The sequence below is a fragment of the Oncorhynchus mykiss genome, chromosome 7 (genome assembly GCF_013265735.2).
Source record: "Oncorhynchus mykiss isolate Arlee chromosome 7, USDA_OmykA_1.1, whole genome shotgun sequence".
NCBI lineage: Eukaryota > Metazoa > Chordata > Actinopteri > Salmoniformes > Salmonidae > Oncorhynchus > Oncorhynchus mykiss.
Window position 1 is genome coordinate 69,707,733 of NC_048571.1, and position 17,279 is coordinate 69,725,011.

The 17,279-nt window shown below is 42.1% G+C and overlaps 1 protein-coding gene across 1 annotated transcript in view; it reads left to right on the plus strand.

Moving 5' to 3' along the window:
- Positions 1 to 427: 427 nt before the first annotated feature.
- Positions 428 to 17,279, plus strand: part of LOC110528363 (phosphatidylinositol 4-phosphate 3-kinase C2 domain-containing subunit beta) — an 88,663-nt gene continuing 71,811 nt past the window's right edge. Inside the window, exon 1 of the mRNA XM_036983959.1 lies at positions 428 to 1,154. The gene's annotated coding sequence lies outside the window, so the exon portion shown is untranslated. The remainder of the gene's footprint in view (positions 1,155 to 17,279) is intronic.

Here is a 17,279-nt window from a genome sequence, read left to right on the forward strand (position 1 = left end):
CCATGGCAGGAGTAAACAAATGGGTATACAGATAGTATTTACATGGGTCCCAACTCACGTGGGAGTGGAGGGGAATGAGGCAGTTGATGTACTGGCTAAACAAGCACGAAGTAGTGGGGATGTTGATGTGGTAGTTTCAATGAGCAAGGCAGAGGCAAAAAGCATGATTGAACAGTGATGGAGGAGAAATGGCAGGAGCAGTGGAATAGAGATACTAAGGGCAGGAGCAGTGGAATAGAGATACTAAGGGCAGGCATTTATTTCAAGTACTGAGGACAGTTGGGGAGGGGAGAACGTCAGGAAGGTACAGAAGAGAGGAGGCTATATTTACAAGCGTATGGGTGGGACACAGGCAGTTGAATAAGACCTTACATGTGATAGGAAAGTTTCCAACAGGAAAATGTGAGTATTGCCAGGGAACAGAGACAGTGGAGCATGTACTGATACAGTGTGGACATTATTGGAGGGAAAGAGAGAAGATGAGATCTAGTATGAGGGAGAAGGGATACAGGAAATAAGTTTAAAGAGTATATTGAGTAGAACGTCATTAGATATAGTCTCAAATATGTTATATTTTTTAAGAGCAAAGGGGCTGGCAGGTAGTATTTTGTTTTTCCCCGTCTGGCCCACACTCCAGTACAATAAGTTGCGGTAATGCATCATAACGTTGGATGCCTAGATTAACCCCACCGAAGAAGAAGAAGAAGAAGAAGAAGAAGAAGAAGAACGCATCGAATTGCCTCCCGCTATTGCACCCTTCTCAGTCAGGCAAAATAGAAACAAGCAAATAGGTTGTTGTTACATAAACTGTCCGCCAGAGGTCACGTTTCTCCAAGTGATTCTCACTTGCCGCTCCAGCCCCACACACGCGGATGAGAAGGCGATGAGCACCCGATCAGCAAAACAAAAAAAAGGCTAAATAACCGGTTTATAGTGACGAGGGGCTGGCTGGATTATCCAACAATTAGGGACGCGTGTGCGGATTTTCGCCTTTAATCACGTTAATGCGTGATATATCAACAATATCAGACACCGGAAATTGTTGGATACATTTTGGAATCAACAATATTTTTAATCAATATTTGAGCAGCCTGAAAGCAGAATAATTCGGATATTATGGCACCAGCTCGTTGGCGGCCATAAAGCTAAAGCAGGTAAGGGGGGTTTTCACCATGAATTAATAATCAATGTCCAAACATAATTTGCATGTCAGATGGAATATTGTGTTTTGTTGCATTTCAAATGAAGTTGGTGAGCAGTGAAGTTGGTAGCTCGCTCGTGTCTACTTGCAGTAAAATACCGATTGCGCTGTTGCTGGTCGCCTGAACAGAATGACGCTGTTCGGTGGCAGACCGAGGCACAGGCGGATAGCCCACGACTATTTTCTACTTTTCTAATGATCTGATAATACGAAATAAGAAATAGGCCCAGAGTGTGGGCAACAACTCACTCACTATTCAGGATAGGCTATCGCTTTATATGTGTTGTGTTACAATGTATCCTAATCAAACCTCGGTCATGCCATTTCTGACCGTTTAGATAGGCGTTACAGTGTAACCAACCATGTCGTGGTTGCACCAGTAAAGTATTTGCTGTGGCATTGTTTTGAAGTCGAAAGCTGTCAGGTTGGTAGGTTGAATTCAGTCGGCCATGTCATGAAATAGCCAACAAACCGCGACATCAAACAGCCAGGTTGCTGGGCTAGTGGAGGAAATGTATAGTAGTAGGGTTTCGACTTTTAAGCAGGTGACATTCTTGCCTAGAAACCCGACGTTGAATTGCATTTAATTCTATGTCGGGCAGAAATCAGCGTTTGAAACATGACCTGTACGAGCCAATGTTGAATAAAATGATATGTTCACGTACTTTACCGGTTGTCAGTGGCCTTTTGGCGGTAGAAATGTGAGACAATAATGGTATATCCACAGGAATGTAATAATTACATACATTTTTCAAAGCTCTGGTAGTGTTTCAGATTTATATAACCTGAAGCATGATCACAAGAACTTGCTGAGCTCTTGCATATATTTACATGGTTCTGTGCATGCTTCAGGTGATACAAACCCGAACGCACTACCAGCCCTTTGAAAGGTTTATGTAATAAGACTGGATATATTGTCTCACATTCCTACCGCCAACAGGACCAACCTCATGGACAACTGGTAAAGTACATTAAACTATACTTGTATTCAACATTCTGGCATGTACAGCCTGTGAGTAAACTTTTCTGATTCAAATGCTAATTTCTGCCTGATGTAGAGCTCAATGCAATTCAATGTCGGGTTTCCAGGCAAGTGACATTTGACATTCTTGAGAAAAGGGCATGGCACATGTGACAGCATTGTGCACATGGTGGGCTTATAGCAAGCAATTAACCAAGTATAAACAATTAAATCTGCAAAGATGTCATCAAGTTGTAAATTAGAGAGACAAAGAGGGAAAGAGATAGCAAAAGGAAGGTTGTCAATCTCACACACCTTTATAATATTCTCCTGTCTTTAGTATACTCATGAACACATGTCCCTGACAGTCTGGTTGCCTATACTCAGAGCTATATGATCATGAACACATGTCCCTGACAGTCTGGCTGCCTATACTCAGAGCTATATGATCATGAACACATGTCCCTGACAGTCTGGCTGCCTATACTCAGAGCTATATGATCATGAACACATGTCCCTGACAGTCTGGCTGCCTATACTCAGAGCTATATGATCATGAACACATGTCCCTGACAGTCTGGTTGCCTATACTCAGAGCTATATGATCATGAACACATGTCCCTGACAGTCTGGTTGCCTATACTCAGAGCTATATGATCATGAACACATGTCCCTGACAGTCTGGCTGCCTATACTCAGAGCTATATGATCATGAACACATGTCCCTGACAGTCTGGCTGCCTATACTCAGAGCTATATGATCATGAACACATGTCCCTGACAGTCTGGCTGCCTATACTCAGAGCTATATGATCATGAACACATGTCCCTGACAGTCTGGTTGCCTATACTCAGAGCTATATGATCATGAACACATGTCCCTGACAGTCTGGTTGCCTATACTCAGAGCTATATGATCATGAACACATGTCCCTGACAGTCTGGCTGCCTATACTCAGAGCTATATGATCATGAACACATGTCCCTGACAGTCTGGTTGCCTATACTCAGAGCTATATGATCATGAACACATGTCCCTGACAGTCTGGCTGCATATACTCAGAGCTATATGATCATGAACACATGTCCCTGACAGTCTGGTTGCCTATACTCAGAGCTATATGATCATGAACACATGTCCCTGACAGTCTGGCTGCCTATACTCAGAGCTATATGATCATGAACACATGTCCCTGACAGTCTGGTTGCCTATACTCAGAGCTATATGATCATGAACACATGTCCCTGACAGTCTGGTTGCCTATACTCAGAGCTATATGATCATGAACACATGTCCCTGACAGTCTGGTTGCCTATACTCAGAGCTATATGATCATGAACACATGTCCCTGACAGTCTGGCTGCCTATACTCAGAGCTATATGATCATGAACACATGTCCCTGACAGTCTGGTTGCCTATACTCAGAGCTATATGATCATGAACACATGTCCCTGACAGTCTGGCTGCCTATACTCAGAGCTATATGATCATGAACACATGTCCCTGACAGTCTGGCTGCCTATACTCAGAGCTATATGATCATGAACACATGTCCCTGACAGTCTGGTTGCCTATACTCAGAGCTATATGATCATGAACACATGTCCCTGACAGTCTGGCTGCCTATACTCATAGCTATATGATCATGAACACATGTCCCTGACAGTCTGGTTGCCTATACTCAGAGCTATATGATCATGAACACATGTCCCTGACAGTCTGGCTGCCTATACTCAGAGCTATATGATCATGAACACATGTCCCTGACAGTCTGGCTGCCTATACTCAGAGCTATATGATCATGAACACATGTCCCTGACAGTCTGGTTGCCTATACTCAGAGCTATATGATCATGAACACATGTCCCTGACAGTCTGGCTGCCTATACTCAGAGCTATATGATCATGAACACATGTCCCTGACAGTCTGGTTGCCTATACTCAGAGCTATATGATCATGAACACATGTCCCTGACAGTCTGGTTGCCTATACTCAGAGCTATATGATCATGAACACATGTCCCTGACAGTCTGGCTGCCTATACTCAGAGCTATATGATCATGAACACATGTCCCTGACAGTCTGGCTGCCTATACTCAGAGCTATATGATCATGAACACATGTCCCTGACAGTCTGGTTGCCTATACTCAGAGCTATATGATCATGAACACATGTCCCTGACAGTCTGGCTGCCTATACTCAGAGCTATATGATCATGAACACATGTCCCTGACAGTCTGGCTGCCTATACTCAGAGCTATATGATCATGAACACATGTCCCTGACAGTCTGGCTGCCTATACTCAGAGCTATATGATCATGAACACATATCCCTGACAGTCTGGCTGCCTATACTCAGAGCTATATGATCATGAACACATGTCCCTGACAGTCTGGCTGCCTATACTCAGAGCTATATGATCATGAACACATGTCCCTGACAGTCTGGCTGCCTATACTCAGAGCTATATGATCATGAACACATGTCCCTGACAGTCTGGCTGCCTATACTCAGAGCTATATGATCATGAACACATGTCCCTGACAGTCTGGCTGCCTATACTCAGAGCTATATGATCATGAACACATGTCCCTGACAGTCTGGTTGCCTATACTCAGAGCTATATGATCATGAACACATGTCCCTGACAGTCTGGCTGCCTATACTCAGAGCTATATGATCATGAACACATGTCCCTGACAGTCTGGCTGCCTATACTCAGAGCTATATGATCATGAACACATGTCCCTGACAGTCTGGCTGCCTATACTCAGAGCTATATGATCATGAACACATGTCCCTGACAGTCTGGCTGCCTATACTCAGAGCTATATGATCATGAACACATGTCCCTGACAGTCTGGCTGCCTATACTCAGAGCTATATGATCATGAACACATGTCCCTGACAGTCTGGTTGCCTATACTCAGAGCTATATGATCATGAACACATGTCCCTGACAGTCTGGTTGCCTATACTCAGAGCTATATGATCATGAACACATGTCCCTTACAGTCTGGCTGCCTATACTCAGAGCTATATGATCATGAACACATGTCCCTGACAGTCTGGCTGCCTATACTCAGAGCTATATGATCATGAACACATGTCCCTGACAGTCTGGCTGCCTATACTCAGAGCTATATGATCATGAACACATGTCCCTGACAGTCTGGTTGCCTATACTCAGAGCTATATGATCATGAACACATGTCCCTGACAGTCTGGCTGCCTATACTCAGAGCTATATGATCATGAACACATGTCCCTGACAGTCTGGTTGCCTATACTCAGAGCTATATGATCATGAACACATGTCCCTGACAGTCTGGCTGCCTATACTCAGAGCTATATGATCATGAACACATGTCCCTGACAGTCTGGCTGCCTATACTCAGAGCTATATGATCATGAACACATGTCCCTGACAGTCTGGCTGCCTATACTCAGAGCTATATGATCATGAACACATGTCCCTGACAGTCTGGCTGCCTATACTCAGAGCTATATGATCATGAACACATGTCCCTGACAGTCTGGCTGCCTATACTCAGAGCTATATGATCATGAACACATGTCCCTGACAGTCTGGCTGCCTATACTCAGAGCTATATGATCATGAACACATGTCCCTGACAGTCTGGTTGCCTATACTCAGAGCTATATGATCATGAACACATGTCCCTGACAGTCTGGCTGCCTATACTCAGAGCTATATGATCATGAACACATGTCCCTGACAGTCTGGCTGCCTATACTCAGAGCTATATGATCATGAACACATGTCCCTGACAGTCTGGTTGCCTATACTCAGAGCTATATGATCATGAACACATGTCCCTGACAGTCTGGTTGCCTATACTCAGAGCTATATGATCATGAACACATGTCCCTGACAGTCTGGCTGCCTATACTCAGAGCTATATGATCATGAACACATGTCCCTGACAGTCTGGTTGCCTATACTCAGAGCTATATGATCATGAACACATGTCCCTGACAGTCTGGCTGCCTATACTCAGAGCTATATGATCATGAACACATGTCCCTGACAGTCTGGCTGCCTATACTCAGAGCTATATGATCATGAACACATGTCCCTGACAGTCTGGCTGCCTATACTCAGAGCTATATGATCATGAACACATGTCCCTGACAGTCTGGCTGCCTATACTCAGAGCTATATGATCATGAACACATGTCCCTGACAGTCTGGTTGCCTATACTCAGAGCTATATGATCATGAACACATGTCCCTGACAGTCTGGCTGCCTATACTCAGAGCTATATGATCATGAACACATGTCCCTGACAGTCTGGCTGCCTATACTCAGAGCTATATGATCATGAACACATGTCCCTGACAGTCTGGCTGCCTATACTCAGAGCTATATGATCATGAACACATGTCCCTGACAGTCTGGTTGCCTATACTCAGAGCTATATGATCATGAACACATACATGTCCCTGACAGTCTGGCTGCCTATACTCAGAGCTATATGATCATGAACACATGTCCCTGACAGTCTGGCTGCCTATACTCAGAGCTATATGATCATGAACACATGTCCCTGACAGTCTGGCTGCCTATACTCAGAGCTATATGATCATGAACACATGTCCCTGACAGTCTGGCTGCCTATACTCAGAGCTATATGATCATGAACACATGTCCCTGACAGTCTGGCTGCCTATACTCAGAGCTATATGATCATGAACACATGTCCCTGACAGTCTGGCTGCCTATACTCAGAGCTATATGATCATGAACACATGTCCCTGACAGTCTGGCTGCCTATACTCAGAGCTATATGATCATGAACACATGTCCCTGACAGTCTGGTTGCCTATACTCAGAGCTATATGATCATGAACACATGTCCCTGACAGTCTGGTTGCCTATACTCAGAGCTATATGATCATGAACACATGTCCCTGACAGTCTGGTTGCCTATACTCAGAGCTATATGATCATGAACACATGTCCCTGACAGTCTGGTTGCCTATACTCAGAGCTATATGATCATGAACACATGTCCCTGACAGTCTGGCTGCCTATACTCAGAGCTATATGATCATGAACACATGTCCCTGACAGTCTGGCTGCCTATACTCAGAGCTATATGATCATGAACACATGTCCCTGACAGTCTGGCTGCCTATACTCAGAGCTATATGATCATGAACACATGTCCCTGACAGTCTGGCTGCCTATACTCAGAGCTATATGATCATGAACACATGTCCCTGACAGTCTGGCTGCCTATACTCAGAGCTATATGATCATGAACACATGTCCCTGACAGTCTGGCTGCCTATACTCAGAGCTATATGATCATGAACACATGTCCCTGACAGTCTGGCTGCCTATACTCAGAGCTATATGATCATGAACACATGTCCCTGACAGTCTGGCTGCCTATACTCAGAGCTATATGATCATGAACACATGTCCCTGACAGTCTGGCTGCCTATACTCAGAGCTATATGATCATGAACACATGTCCCTGACAGTCTGGCTGCCTATACTCAGAGCTATATGATCATGAACACATGTCCCTGACAGTCTGGTTGCCTATACTCAGAGCTATATGATCATGCGCTGCAGCTACTTTTGCAATAAACTTTATGTAGGCTGGTGTTTTCCTTCTATCCATACTGTAATCCATTTGTCTTTTGGAATATGGGAACCAGATCCCAGAACACACTCACACACTCTCTCACTGTCTCTCATTTTAAGGTGCTTTTTTTGGCATTGGCAACATATGTTAACATTACCAAAGCAAGTGAAATAGATAACATACAAATGTGACATAAACAACAAATGTTCAGTAAATGTTACATTCACAAAAGCTCCAAAAGAATAAAGACATTTCAAATGTCATTGTCTGTATACAGTATTGTAATGATGTGCAAGTGAAAATAAATTAACATAAATATAGGTTGAATTTGCAATGGTGTTTGTTATTCACTGTTTGCCCGTTTCTTGTAGCGACAGGTCACAAATCTTGAGAGTTAATCAAAATTGGATTTGTTTTCGAAGTCTGTGTAATCTGAGGGAAATATGTTTCTAACATAGTAAAACATTTGACAGGAAGTTAGGAAGTGCAGCTCAGTTTCCACCACATTCTGTGGGCAGTGTGCACATAGCCTGCCTTCTCAAGAGAGCCAGGTCTGCCTACAGTGGTCTTTCTCAATAGCAAGGCTATGCTCACTGAGTCTGTACATAGTCAAACCTTTCCTTTCAGTCACAGTGGTCTGTTTTTTGGATAATTCTTTCCAATGTGTCAAGTAATTATCTTTTTGTTTTCTCATGATTTGGTTGGGTCTAATTGTGTTGCTGTCCTGGGGCTCTGTAGGGTGTGTTTGTGAACAGAGCCTCAGGACCGGCTTGCTTAGGGGACTCTTCTCCTGGTTCATCTCTCTGTCGGTGATGTCTTTGTTATAGAAGGCTGGGTATTTCTTCCTGTTAGGTTGTTGTAGAATTTAGTGGCTCTTTTCTGGATTTTGATCATTAGCGGGTATCGGCTTAATTCTGCTCTGCATGCATTATTTGGTGTTTTACGTTGTACACAGAGGATATTTTTGCAGAATTCTGCATGCAGAGTCTCAATTTGGTGTTTGTTCCATTTTGTGAATTCTTGTTTGGTGAGCGGACCCCAGACCTCACAACCATAAAGGGCAATGGGTTCTATAACTGATTCAAGTATTTTTAGCCAGATCCTAATTGGTATGTTGAAATTTATGTTCCTTTTGATGGTATAGAAGGCCTTTATTGCCTTGTCTCTCAGATCGTGCACAGCTTTTTGGCGCTGATGTTTAGGCCGAGATATGTATACTTGTTTTGTGTGCTCTAGGGCAATGGTGTCTAGAAATAATTTGTATTTCTGGTCCTGGACACTGACTTTTTTTGGAACATTATTTTTGTCTTACTGAGATTTACTGTCAGGGCCCAGGTCTGACAAAATCTGTGGATAAGATCATCAGCAAACAGTAGGCATTCAGATTCTAGGAGGGTGAGGCCAGGTGCTGCAGACTGTTCTAGTGCCCTCGCCAATTCGTTGATATATATGTTGAAGAGGGTGGGGCTCAAGCTGCCTCCCTGTCTCACCACACGGCCCTGTGGAAATAAATGTGATTTTTTTCTAATTTTAACTGCACCCTTGTTGTTTGTGTACATGGATTTTATATTGTCGTATGTTTTTCTCCCAACACCACTTTCCATCAATTTGTATAGCAGACCTCATTCCAAATTGAGTCAAAAGCTTTTTTGAAATCCATAAAGCATGAGACTTTGCCTTTGTTTGTTTGTCAATTAGGTTGTGCATGGTGAATACATGGTCTGTCGTATGGTAATTTGGTAAAAAGACAATTTGACATTTGCTCTGTACATTGTTGTTACTGAGGAAATGTACGAGTCTGCTGTTAGTGTTAACGCAGAGGATTTTCCCAAGGTTGCTGTTGACGCATATCCCACAGTTGTTATTGGGGTCAAATTTTTCTTCACTTTTGTGGATTGGGGTGATCAGTCCTTGGTTCCAAGTAAGATGCCAGAGCTAACAATGATGATAGTTTACGCTTAGCCAATTGGAATTTTTGGTCTGTATAATTTCATCAAAATCTCCTATGGAAGAACTTTATGGCTATAAGACGATTGGAATCATTTCCCTGTTTGACCGCTAGTTTTTCCGGGTATTATGAAACCTCTACTGTAGAGAGTTTTTGACGCCCCCATCGTTGTGGTATAGAAATATGTTGTCCCCTCCCCGCCCCCACCCACTTTATTTAACCAGGTAGGCAAGTTGAGAACAAATTCTCATTTACAATTGCGACCTGGCCAAGATAAAGCAAAGCAGTTAGACACATACAACAACACAGAGTTACACATGGAGTAAAACAAACATACAGTCAATAATACAGAGGAAAATAAGTCTATATACAATGTGAGCAAATGAGGTGAGATAAATCAAATCAAATCAAATTTATGTATATAGCCCTTCGTACATCAGCTGATATCTCAAAGTGCTGTACAGAAACCCAGCCTAAAACCCCAAACAGCAAGCAATGCAGGTGTAGAAGCACGGTGGCTAGGAAAAACTCCCTAGAAAGGCCAAAACCTAGGAAGAAACCAGGCTATGTGGGGTGGCCAGTCCTCTTCTGGCTGTGCCGGGTGGAGATTATAACAGAACATGGCCAAGATGTTCAAATGTTCATAAATGACCAGCATGGTCGAATAATAATAAAGCAGAACAGTTGAAACTGGAGCAGCAGCACGGCCAGGTGGACTGGGGACAGCAAGGAGTCATCATGTCAGGTAGTCCTGGGGCATGGTCCTAGGGCTCAGGTCCTCCGAGAGAGAGAAAGAAAGAGAGAAGGAGAGAATTAGAGAACGCACACTTAGATTCACACAGGACACCGAATAGGACAGGAGAAGTACTCCAGATATAACAAACTGACCCTAGCCCTCCGACACATAAACTACTGCAGCATAAATACTGGAGGCTGAGACAGATAAGGGAGGTAAAGGCAAAAAAAGGCCATGGTGGTGAAGTAAATACAATATAGCGAGTAAAACGCTGGAATGGTAGATTTGCAGTGGAAGAATGTGCAAGGTAGAGAGATAATGGGGTGCAAAGGAGCTAAATAAATAAATACAGTAGGGGGAGAGGTAGTTGTTTGGGCTAAATTATAGATGGGCTATGTACAGGTGCAGTAATCTGTGAGCTGCTCTGACAGCTGGTGCTTAAAGCTAGTGAGGGAGATAAGTGTTTCCAGTTTCAGGGATTTTTGTAGGTCGTTCCAGTCATTGGCAGCAGAGAACTGGAAGGAGAGGCGGCCAAAGAAAGAATTGGTTTTGGGGGTGACTAGAGAGATATACCTGCTGGAGCGTGTGCTACAGGTGGGAGATGCTATGGTGACCAGCGAGCTGAGATAAGGGGGGACTTTACCTAGCAGGGTCTTGTAGATGACCTGGAGCCAGTGGGTTTGGCGACGAGTATGAAGCGAGGGCCAGCCAACGAGAGCGTACAGGTCGCAGTGGTGGGTAGTATATAGGGCTTTGGTGACAAAACGGATGGCACTGTGATAGACTGCATCCAATTTGTTGAGTAGGGTATTGGAGGCTATTTTGTAAATGACATCGCCGAAGTCGAGGATTGGTAGGATGGTCAGTTTTACAAGGGTATGTTTGGCAGCATGAATGAAGGATGCTTTGTTGCGAAATAGGAAGCCAATTCTAGATTTAACTTTGGATTGGAGATGTTTGATGTGAGTCTGGAAGGAGAGTTTACAGTCTAACCAGACACCTAGGTATTTGTAGTTGTCCACATATTCTAAGTCAGAACCGTCCAGAGTAGTGATATTGGACGGGTGGGTAGGTGCAGGCAGCGATCGGTTGAAGAGCATGCATTTAGTTTTACTTGCACTTAAGAGCAATTGGAGGCCACGGAAGGAGAGTTGTATGGCGTTGAAGCTCGTCTGGAGTAGAGGTCGACCGATTAATCGGAATGGCCGATTAATTATGGCCGATTTCAAGTTTTCATAATAATCGGAAATTTGTATTTTTGGCCGCCAATTTGCCATTTTAATTTTTATTTTTTATTTAACTAGGCAAGTCAGTTAAAGAACACATTCTTATTTTCAATGACGGCCTAGGAACGGTGGGTTAACTGCCTCGTTCAGGGGCAGAACGACAGATTTTCACCTTGTCAGCTCGGGGGATCTAATCTTGCAACCTTACAGTTAACTAGTCTTACGCAATAACGACCTGCCTCTCTCTCGTTGCACTCCACGAGGAGCCTGCCTGTTACACGAATGCAGTAAGCCAAGGTAAGTTGCTAGCTAGCATTAAACTTATTGTTTTTTTATTCAATCAATCATAATCACTAGTTAACTACATATGGTTGATGATATTACTAGATATTATCTAGCGTGTCCTGCGTTGCATATAATCTGACTGAGCATACAAGTTTTGCCAGAAGCTCTTCGTTGTGCGTCAAGCATTGCGCTGTTTATGACTTCAAGCCTATCAACTCCCGAGATGAGGCTGGTGTTAGTGCACGCTAATAGCGTTTCAAACATAACTCGTTCTGAGCCTTCTAGTAGTTGTTCCCCTTGCTCTGCATGGGTAACGCTGCTTCAATGGTGGCTGTTGTCGTTGTGTTGCTGGTTCGAGCCCAGGGAGGAGCGAGGAGAGAGACTGAAGCTAAATTGTTACACTGGCAATACTAAAGTGCCTATAAGAACATCCAATAGTCAAAGGTATATGAAATACAAATGGTATAGAGGGAAATAGTCCTATGATTCCTATAATAACTACAACCTAAAACTTCTTACCTGGGAATATTGATAAGACTCATGTTAAAAGGAACCACCAGCTTTCATATGTTCTCATGTTCTGAGCAAGGAACTGAAACGTTAGCTTTCTTACATAGCACATATTGCACTTTTACTTCTCCAACACTTTGTTTTTGCATTATTTAAACCAAATTGAACATGTTTCATTATTTACTTGAGGCTAAATTGATTTTATTGATGTATTATATTAAGTTAAAATAAATGTTTATTCAGTATTGTTGTAATTGTCATTATTACAACAAAAAAATAAAAATAATCGGCCGATTAATCAGTATCGGCTTTTTTGGTCCTCCAATAATCGGTATCGGCGTTGAAAAATCATAATCGGTCGACCTCTAGTCTGGAGTTTGTGTCCTGTTAACAGTGTCCAAAGAAGGGCCAGAAGTATACAGAATGGTGTTGTCTGCGTAGAGGTGGATCAGAGACTCACCAGCAGCAAGAGTGGCATCATTGATGTATACAGAGAAGAGAGTCGGTCCAAGAATTGAACCCTGAGGCACCCCCATAGAGACTGCCAGAGGCCCGGACAACAGGCCCTCCGATTTGACACACTGAACTCTATCAGATAAGTAGTTGTGCTGTGCTTCAAGCATTGCTAAGACCTGCTGGCAAATGCAGTAATGAAAGGTTACGAGCCTGCTGCTGCCTAGCACCGCTCAGTCAGACTGCTCTATCAAATATCAAATCATAGACTTAATTATAATTTAGTAAACACAGAAATACGAGCCTTCGGTCATTAATATGGTAAAATCCGGAAACTATCATTTTGAAAACAACATTTATTCTTTCAGTGAAATACAGAACCATTCCGTATTTTATCGAACGGGTGGCAAACCTAAGTCTTAATATTGCTGTTAACATTGAAGGATGTGCAATGTATGTCATAAATATGTCAAATTCTGGCAAATTAGTTTGCAAAGAGCCAGGAGGCCGGCCCAAACTGTTGCATATACCCTGAATCTGCATGCAATGAAGGCAAGAGAAGTGACAGTTAGTTAATTAACATTAAAGTTAATTTGTTAATATTACCTGCTAACATTAATTTCTTTTAACTAAATATGCAGGTTTAAAAAAATATACTTCTGTGTATTGATTTTAAGAAAGGCATTGATGTTTATGGCTAGGTACATTTGATTGTGCTTTTGTTAAATCATCACCCGTTTGGCGATGTAGGCTGTTATTCGATGATAAATTAACAGGCATCACATTGATAATATGCAATGCAGGACAAGCTAGTTAACCTAGTAATATCATCAACCATGTGTAGTTAACTTGTGATTATGTGAAGATTGATTGTTTTTTTTTATAAGATACGTTTAATGCTAGCTAGCAACTTACTTTGGCTTCTTGCTGCACTCGCGTAACAGGTGGTCAGCCTGCCACGTAGTTTCCTCGTGGAATGCAATGTAATCGGCCATAATCGATTCATTGGTCGACCTCTAGTTTAAAGCAAATTTCTTGCAATTCTACACATTTTGACATGCACCGAGAGAAAATATTGCAGTTTTAAAGCTAATTTCCTGCAATTCCACATGTTCTGACTTGGCTAATGCTGTGTTCTTTTGCTCAAACATAATAACAAAATCATTACTGCTAAATTCTAGGTCTATGACAATACCAGTATTGCAATATTTTAAAACATGAACCAGACTAAACTCTTTGGTTCTTTATAAACCGGCTATATGTAAAATAGAGTATTGCAACACTGGTCTCGCCCTGGCCCTAGTATACTGATCAAAAATATAAACGCAACATGTAAAGTGTTGGTTTCATGAGTTGAAATAAAAGATCCCAGAAATGATCCATATGCACAAAAAGCTTATTTTTCTCAAATTGTATGCACAAATTTGTTTACGTACCTGTTAGTGAGCATTTATTGTTTGCCAAGAAAATCTATCCACCTGACGGGTGTGGCATATCAAGAAGCTGATTAAACAGCATGATCATTACACAGGTGCACCTTGAACTGGTGACAATAAAAGGCCACTCTAAAATATGCAGTTTTGTCACACAACACCACAGGTTTCTCAAGATTTGGGGGAGCGTGCAAATAGCATGCTGACTGCCATCAGAGCTATTGTCAGAGAATTTAATGTTAATTTCTCTATAATGCATTGATTTTAGAGGGACAATAGAGCCCTAAGTACCAGGCCATTAGCAACCTGATGATCATTAGTGAGTTGGCTACTACTACTAATGCATGTCCACAGTGCATAACAGGAGATTACCGTGACTCAAAGGTCACGTAGAATTTTACTGCGGTAATAACTTGTGTGGCGGTAACACGGTCACCACAATAATCCTAGTCAAGGGTAACTATGCTACTCCTTAGTTTGGTTTTCAAAATATCAAACAAAATGAGAGCCTAAGTGTAGGGATGCACGATATATTGGTGAACATATCGGAAATATCGGTATCGGCCGATGTGCAAAACCGATGTCAAAGCTGACGTGCATACCTATATAACGTACATGACGTAATGTCGCCATGTAAAATTTTGCGCTATATGTGCAACACAGCATTCCTAAACTAGCCCACAATGTCTGCTGTGTGGATCAAGTAGTCAACAAGTCAAGCAGTCATTTGAAAGAGTAACAAAATTGCAGCGAGACAACTCAAAGGCGAAATCCATTAAAGCCAAGATAATATAATTCATTGTCCTTGACAATCAACCTTTCTCTGTTGTGGGTGATGTTGGCTTTCGCCAACTGGTCGAGCACCAGTTAACACTACCAAGAGCGCTATTTTCCAATGTTTCCCTGTCAGAGTTACACAGTAATAGCGTCACTGCTATTAGCTTCACGACATACATACTATTGAACTCCGTTTGGGTCTTTGCGTGTCATAAAAGAGACAGTAGCACTGTTAAAGCTGTACAAAAAAGTCTGCAAACACCGGCCATGAACGATGTGTTTACAATACCACGTTGGTAATAAAGCATCATTTGTTGGACCGCAACTTCTGGGGTAGCTAGCTTTAGCTTGGTACCTAGCTAGCACCAATACAACCAGCCTGAAAACGATGACCTAGAGATACTGCTGTAATTTTCATTATTTTTAGCAATGATTTAAGAATCCTTGTAAGTATTAGCTAGGTTGCCACTTGTTTTTCGCCTATTGAAATTGAACTTCAGTTTGTGAAAATAAATAGCTAGCCAGCTACTTAACCCTGTTGCCCAAATCTAAAGTTATAAGCAACCAGCTAGCTTCATCTGGCTAGTGAAGCTCGACTGGACCGGGTTATGTGTTGTGAAGCTAGCCACAATAAGGATTAGGCAAATAGTGGAATTTATGCCATACTTTTATTTTGAAGGCTAACCGCAAAGTCCACTATTGTGGCTAGCTTCACATAGATGAGTCCGTCCACCATTACTCAAATATGAACTGTCTTATAAATTAGGGTTATTTTAGATGATGACACCTAGCTATATACATAGCTAGCTAACTATAGATTCTGAAACAGATTGTCGTTTTGCTATGTTTTTGTGGAAGAACATTGTTTGCATCCATGAGCTAGCTAGCTTTTTTTAGGACCAGCACTATAGGTGTGCAAGACAACTTACCAGCATCATAGCATACGTATTGATGAATCGTTGTGACATATGGAATACATGTGATAGTGTAATCAATGTGTAATAACTACATAAAACGATTGAACACATTAAATTATTAAGTGACTTGCAGTCATATTCAGGTCCTGATTGGTCAACAAACTGATTTGACACATCAAATAGTTTTATTTGACACGTCAAATAGTTTTAAATAGGATATTTTTGACATGCAAAGACCCAAACGGCGTTCCATAGAAATCCTGGTTGGTTGAGAATGAAATGACTGAACAAATGAACAACGAAACAGCACAGCAAGTAAGTGAAATAAAAAGTTTTTGATTATGTTTTACTGGTAATGGGGACATATATAAATGCCAACAAAGTAATGTGTGTGTGTGTGTCCTTTATTTAACTAGGCAAGTCAGTTAAGGACAAATTCCTATTTATAATGACGGCCAAACCCGGACAAAGCTGGGCCAATTGTGCGCCGCCCTATGGGACTCCCAATCATGGCCGGATGTGATACAGCCTGGATTCGAACCAGGGACTGTAGTGACGCATCTTGTGTTGAGATGCAGTGCCCTAGACCGCTGCGTCCATGTGTGTATGTTAACTATTTAACCTGTTGGTACTAGGGGGCACAATTTTCATTTTTGGAAAAAAAACATTCCCGTTTTAAACAGGATATTTTGTCAGGACAAGATGCTAAAATATGCATATAATTGACAGCTTTCGATAGAAAACACTCTAACGTTTCCAAAACTGTAAAGATATTGTCTGTGAGTATAACAGAACTGATGTTGCAGGCGAAAGCCTGAGAAAAATCCAATCCGGAAGTGCCCCAGGTTTTGAAAGCGCTGCGTTCCAATGAGTCCCTATTCAGCTGTGAATGTGCCATCAACAAGCTTATTCTACGTTTTCCCCAAGGTGTCTACAGCATTGTGACGTAGTTTTACGCATTAATGTTGAAGAATAGCCGTAGGCGGCCACATTGCGTAAGTGGTCACATGGTGGCTTCGAGAGAGATTCTCGCGTAAAATACAGTTAGCCATTACTCCAATCGGTCCTAATGAAAAACGAATTGTCCCGACGGATATATTATCCAATAGATATTAGAAAAACACCTTGAGGATTGATTCTAAACAACGTTTGCCATGTTTCTGTCGATATTATGGAGCTCATTTGGAATATATTTCGCTGTTTTC